This window comes from Pelophylax lessonae, assembly GCF_965119305.1.
Source record: "Pelophylax lessonae genome assembly, chromosome: 1".
Taxonomy (NCBI): Eukaryota; Metazoa; Chordata; class Amphibia; order Anura; family Ranidae; genus Pelophylax; species Pelophylax lessonae.
In genome coordinates, this window is record NC_138768.1 from 322,905,569 (window position 1) to 322,912,966 (window position 7,398).

At 33.4% G+C, this 7,398-nt stretch overlaps 1 long non-coding RNA gene across 2 annotated transcripts; it reads left to right on the top strand.

Moving 5' to 3' along the window:
• The first annotated feature begins 559 nt into the window (after positions 1–559).
• On the top strand, positions 560–6,374 carry LOC309558841. Of its 2 annotated transcripts, none has more exons than XR_014225428.1 (5): positions 560–609; positions 2,645–2,911; positions 3,702–3,788; positions 4,647–4,754; positions 6,001–6,374. It is a non-coding gene; the product is annotated as an uncharacterized lncRNA (long non-coding RNA). The 2 variants fall into 2 exon arrangements; XR_014225429.1 differs by lacking the exon at positions 560–609 and adding an exon at positions 719–846.
• Positions 6,375–7,398: the final 1,024 nt, after the last annotated feature.

Below are 7,398 nucleotides of genomic sequence, written 5' to 3' on the forward strand. Positions count from 1 at the left end.
AGAGTCAAAGAAGCAAGGGGATTTCCACTTGATGAGAGCCTATGACCCTCAGTTCTTTAAACCCCCACCACATTAGAGGATCATGGCGGTGGGGGTGGCGAGCATCAAAGGAGGAAGATTTCACCTAAACAAGGACACAGCAGCAGTAACGTCCCTAGTGCTGAATTTTTTTTTTTAATTTTTAACTATACGTAAGTTGCTCTACCACATACGAATGAACATGTTATGCAGCATTTACATGTGACCCTGCATATCCATTATTTTTTATTTTGGGCATTGAATTAAGGCCATGTGTATAAGCCCAGAAGTTTTTATAGTCCAGTAGTTCTGTCTCCCTTCATGTGAAGGGTATTTGCTTGAAAATTACTTAAAATCACTTTTTCTCTATGTGAAAATTCCTCAGTTTTAGTGCTCTCTGCTGGCATAGCTAAATAACAGCCACAAAACTAACCACTAATGTATTTACATAGATTTACATTTCAGGGGAAGACAGGTGTGTGTCTGACCAGGTAAGTTTCTGGGTGTTGATTACTGAATGCATTGGGTCTAACTTTTATTGAAAAACCAAATTTGGACACCCTGCACAACTACTGTAAAAGGAAAGTGGAGGTAAGTCTAAGAAAATGTAGGTTGTAAGTAAACTGTCTGTCTGCCACTTATCTATTTCTGTGACTTCAGCTGAGCTTATAATTGGTGATGGCAGTTTTGACTGTATTATATTCAGAGACTGTTTTAAACCACTAACCTCTTCCTTTCACAATGGTACAACGTTTATGTTATATGATACATAGCTGTGTAACACCAAGCTCACTTTTGGAAGAGGAACAAAGCTAACTGTTCAACCAGGTAAGATCCAGTCATCACATGTTTGTATAGATATACAAATTTTTGGAAGCAGAAATAACACTTTTGGGTATGGTTCAATGTAATTAAACTATATCAATGACCCTTTGTTACAGCAAACATTTACCAGTTACCTCCTGGTGGTGTGTTTATCTCAAGTTCTTGAATAGAAACTGTCAAGTGTCTCTGTACTTTTCAAGAAACTCCTTTTTTTTAAAGAAAATTTGAATTTAATAAACTTAATGTTACACTGAGTTTTACATGCCAAAAGAGAAGAAGGCTATACAAGCAGCAGATGTTGACAATATTATATTAATCCCTATTAGCAAGGACGTAATAGTGCATGTGTTTATTATTATAGTAAATATTATATTAGTCGACAATATTAAATATTGTATTAGCCCTTTATGCAGCTTAATTTTATGTTAGTCATTACTACAGCTTCACTGTACTGACTGTTTTGCCAGTAATATTTAGAAAATTAAAAATCAGTGAGGTATTTTGAATGGTTATTATTATTCCATAATTTTTTTGTATTACGTCTTCTACAGAATGCTTTAAGTATTTAAACATATGTGCAATGATTACTACTTTGCTTACTAGCCCTATTTTCATTCATTCTTTTACCTTTGATGGCTTTAACACTGGTTAATACTGATAAATAGAAGACCAGTAAATCAATGTATATTTAGGAAAATAGAGGTAGCCTAATATCATATGCTAGATTAGTTGTTTTTAACTTTTAGCAGTTAGTAGGATATTTAGTATATTTAGTATATGCTATGCCATACTATAATCATTATAGATATTATTAAAGGCTATTATTTGGCCTTGACCATCTATGCAGCGCTTTACATACTGTACATTTAAATCAGTCCCTGCCCTCTAGGAGCTCACAATCTACATCTGCAAACAAATACGTAATTTGAGGTCTTATTTATTTATTACATTAATACAGCTTAATGTATGACAGTACATCACATCCAATAAGTAGGGAAATTGTACGCTTTTGCACTGGTTCCAATACACCAACAATTCTGTATTTTATTTGAAAGTAATAGGGTTATATAATTCTTAACAATCCAAAAATGCATTCATTTAACAACAAGGGAATGTATGAGAGAGAAAAAAGATATTGTGGATAATAGTGGTTTGAGTACAGTGTTTTTGCTCTGTGCCTGTATTCTGATGCTTTAACTTTCGGGGTTGGAACAAAGCTATCCATTGTTGCTGGTAAGAAAAGATTTTCAATAACACATGCCAGTTAACACGTTACTGCAAAATATAATTAAGATATTAAGAAAAACATTAAAAAGAGTCATATATCATTTTTAATATAAATTATGAATCCTACATATGAGATCTAAATATGAAAAATAACCTATAGTTTGCTATATTAAATTGCCTCAAGCTAAACAATTGCATATTATTTATTATGCTATTTGCAATGTACTATTATTCTTTTATGCCATTTGTATGCCACTAATTCATATTATTTATTATACTATTTGCAATGTACTATAATTCTTTTATGTTATTTGTATGCCTCTAAGCAGCTCTTTACTTTAGCTGTTCTATCCATTTTTTCTAATTCTTCTTCTAATTCTAATTCTTCTTCTAATTCTCAGGTGCATTCTAATTTCACAGTGCACATCTGCAAATACATAATTGATTATATGTGTTGTATAACTTCTTTTTTAGCAGCAATTCTTTAGAAGCATTTTTTTAAAATAAGACCTGCAGCCACAAGCAAATACTTTATGTGATGCCATCTTGACATTTGGTCTTCTTCATTTGGTAGGTAAAAGGGATCCTTCCACTCCCTCTGTATTTCTGTTAACATCTTCAAAAGTTTCTTCAACGTCCTGCCTCGCAAAGGATTTCTACCCTGAGGATGTGGAGATCTATATCAATTCCAACAAGTCAGAGTCCAGTGCTGTTAAGGTGAATCCGATCTTGACTAAGAAAGGCCTCTACAATGCTGTTATTGTAAAGAATACACAGTCAACAGAGTGCCGAATTAAACACCAAGGAAAATGGGTGACAAGCCAGAAAAATTCTCTAGCCGGTGAGAATATCTGTTTCCTTCTTACTTCCAATATGAGAAATTTAATTAGAATAAAAATGTTAAACTCTGAGCACTAAATGAAGAGCTTTGTTTGTCTCATTTATTATACTGACCTAAAACATTTAGCCGTATGGCCATAACAGCATCCAGAGGCAATTTTCTTCTATACTACTATCACTTTTTAAATAACAGCTTGGGCAGTTGGTTTATCTAAAGATATGATTAAAGTGCAATTACCAGAAAAAACAAATCATGATTAATGTTACCTTTTACTACAGTAAACTAAGAAGAAATAGCTTTTTATGGCTAATAAACTTGTTATAGCCTTTTGCAATGCTTTATATAATAAACCCTGATTTGTGTGTAATGTGGATCAACAGATATCACTTGGTCAGTAATGTAAGACCTCGTGACCATGCTGGAAAATAGTGGCAGTCGATTAGTCACATAACATGACAGAGGTCCACCCTGATTTGTGCTCAAATAAACTGAATGACTAAATCATCTCCAAGGAGTAATCAACGTGATTTATGCAAATCTATTTAAATACTTTTTTTGTAGTTTTAAACATATTTTCATATTTCATCATGTTCATTAGCATATGTTAAAATGAATGGTGAATTGCACATTTAATAATGAAGTATTAGGAAGACATGAACTAGTTTAATACTTTTTCTGCTTGATTGAAACATTGTTTTTACAATATTATGTCATTGTATGATCTATGCATCAATTCATATCTGTGTATAACAGATAAAAAGAAATAAAATAACACATTTATTTTTTAAAGATGTGGATCATGACATACAAGCCACGGGAATAGAGTCTACTTATGCAGATGATGAGAACTGCATAGAGAAAACTTCTGAAGGTCCTGGTAAGTGCATTGACTTCTTGGTATCAGTATCTGCTGATTCTTATTTTTTCTTTTTTTTGTTATACCATTGGAACAGGTATACTTTAGGACAAAGTACAAACTTGTAGTAGTAGTCTGATCTTATTGAGTATATGAATTAGGACTAAGCACTTGCTGAGGGTTGCAATTTCCTTGAAACAGCAATCAAAATAAGTTTACTATAAGTTGTATTTATTTCCCTTTGTATTCAATAACTAGAAGCTTTATCTTAATAGATAGTAAAGTCTGCAAAAAAATAGTTTTTGAGGAACCAATGCACAAAGCCATTGGAACAGGTATACTTTAGGACAAAGTACAAACTTGTAGTAGTAGTCTGATCTTATTGAGTATATGAATTAGGACTAAGCACTTGCTGAGGGTTGCAATTTCCTTGAAACAGCAATCAAAATAAGTTTACTATAAGTTGTATTTATTTCCCTTTGTATTCAATAACTAGAAGCTTTATCTTAATAGATAGTAAAGTCTGCAAAAAAATAGTTTTTGAGGAACCAATGCACAAAATTATTTTAAGAGCATCACATTTGTGTGTGTAACAGCACTTTTGCTAAATCCAGTTAATCAATGTAGTTATTGGCCCCACTAACCAATCAATATTGCTAAAGTGCAGGCAAGAGTGAACATTCCTGTTTTATAAAAATAAGTGCTTTCACAAGCCCACAAATAGTCCATCTAAAATAAATCAGACTCTGTATGTGGTCAGTCTAGACCTACTGTAAATTCATGATTGCTTTGTAGATGACCCTGTGTCTTAGTTTACATAACAAGTATTCCTAAAGTCTTGAAATCGGTACCAATGTTACATTGTGTTCTGTTTTATAGATAATAATATTAATGCTCTTTCACTGACTGTGCTGGGAATGAGAGTGCTGTTTATCAAAGCTTTGGCCTTCAACTTTTTACTGAGTGTAAAGGTGATTTGTCTATAAGGTGGGTGTTTTTAACATTTTAATCCTGCTAGTGATCTTAAAATAATTGCCCACAAAATAATTCACCCGACAAATGAAATTCAAAATACTAACAATACCTTACAAAGCCATCCACAAGTTGGTCCCCAGCTACATCACTAACCTAGTCTCAAAATACCAACCAAATTATTTTCTTTGTTCCTCCCGAGACCTCCCACTCTCTAGTTCCGCGGTCACCTCCTCCCATGCCTGCCCTCTGGGACTTCTTGCGAGCCTCTTCCAACCTATGGAATTCCCTACCCCAATCTGTGTATCTCCTAATCGGTTCACTTTTATGCAATCCCTGAAAACCTTTCTCTGTAATTTTATTTTCTCCTTCAGCTCATCCCCCACAGTTAACAGTAACATTTGTTTTGCTTGACCCTCCCTTTTAGATTGTAAGCTCTAACGAGTAGGGCCCTTTGATTTCTCCTGTATTGAATTGCATTGTAGCTGTATTGTCTGTCCTCATGTTGTAAAGCGCTGTGCAAACTGTTGGTGCTATTTAAATTTTGTATAATAATAATTTCCAGTGCTTATGTTTCCCCTGCATCATTAAATATGTATACTTGTCACTCTTCCAGTTTCTCTGAATCGGTGAAAAGTGGTAAAGAAAACATGTGATTAGAAATTCACAATTCTTGCTCAAAGTTCAAAGATTGTGGTGAACCCCATTGAAGTCTATGATACAGGGGCAAATCTTTTTATTTTATTCTGTCCATCTGTGGAACTCATAAGAATGCTATTGTAAATTAAAAAGCATGGGAAGCCAGACACTGCCATGAAAAAAACAAAAAATAAAAAAATGCTGTGGGCCCATATTTTTCTAGAAAGGTGGCTGAGTTTTCCATCATTTTAAATGAGCCTATACAATACATTATAGGCTGTCTCTTATTTCTGTTGGAAAACCTGCAAACTTTGCAAATCCCAGGGATTCACCAAAAATCTAAAACTCGTCTCTACCTGTGATCAGTAAAAAGGGACTCTATTACAATATCCTCAGTACTAATATTTTCATCCCTTTACAGCTCTAAAAGGCGCAGCTCAGCTAGGGCACTTTTGGGTAGTCAGGAGTAGATAAACTTACTTTAGATTTTCTTTAGGCTTCATGGGCATTTCTTTTAAATAATGCAAAACTGAAATCATATATTAAAGATAAACTTCAATAGTATGCACAGCATGCTGTCTTCTCTATATATTTATGGCGTTAAATGTGTTTCTTATTGCAGATACTATACAAGAAGAATGCTGTATCTCAAGACCTTGTGCTTTCTCAGTAACAGCCTCAAGCCTGACACTTTTTATATAAAAGTTTTTCTTTGCTTAAGTTTATATACATTATCCTCTGCCTCTGTATAAGCTATTTTACTGCACTATCTGCATCCGAAATGTGTTAAAACAAGCAATAGATAGGAGCTCAAACATTAAATTCAAGAACTATATAATATAAAATGACTCTTACTATGATCCTGTTTTGTAGGTATTTGCTTAAATTGGTAATATATATTTTCTTTAATTGTATCACATATTTGTTTAAATTGTTAATAAATTATGCATTGTGAAATTATGTTTCTATGCTTTCCTTATATGAATTTCTTATTAACCTCTGTACCTCAATGCATACCAGAGAAAGATGGTTCAAAAAAAGCAGGGCAAAAAAACAAAACAAATTGCAAGCACTTTTTTTCACACTGAAAACATCTACAACAAAGCTTTGTAAAATCTGTTCTAGTAATCACAGTTTTCAGAAGGTAAGTTGAAATGATTCAAAGTTTGGGATGAAACATAATATACATAAATCTATTTAAAGGGTAAGAGGGATCTGGTGTTTAATGTATACCAAAATGTGTTCATAGGTGTGTTAGAGTTTCCTAAAATTGTGTATGTTTTTAAGGCATGATGTGGCATTTTAATTCTCTGGGGAGACCATGCTTATGAATAATGTCACTTGTCTTTTACGACGAGAAGATGTGACATGAGAAGCAAAGAGAAGGGAGGTGGGTGCCCATGATCGTACAAGATCATGGGCTCAACTACTTCTTATTGAAAAACACATGGTACAGGGTCCCTCATAACATTTACTGTATATATATATATATATATATATATATATAGATAGATAGATAGATAGATAGATAGATAGATAGATAGATAGATAGATAGATAGATAGATAGATAGATAGATAGATAGATAACGCATTGAAGTATTTATGCTCTTTTTTAAATGTGTATATATATATATATTCTGTATTTTACTGAGTCTGGAGAGCAGTGATAGAGGAAAAAGTGAAAGTAATTCTTCTACTTCCTTTTCTCCTCTCTCCTCTCTAGAACATATTTTACACCAAGGGCCAGTTAGGTGCGTTTACTGAACCTTATTAAACTGATCGTAGGTATTCACTTGAAAGGCTTCTTCTCACTGTGCTAAGATGAGAAGTGGAGAATGTAATTTACCCTCCTCAACACAACTACATGAACTGCTTGACAGTGTGGACAAGCTGTGATAATCAGTCATGGCTTATGTCCATTTGGCAGAAAGACTCTTAAGGGTCCTAACTTAGGGCAGTAATGCAATTAGAGCATAGAAGGAATTAAACTTAAAAGAGAAGTAGAGACTTAAAAAAATG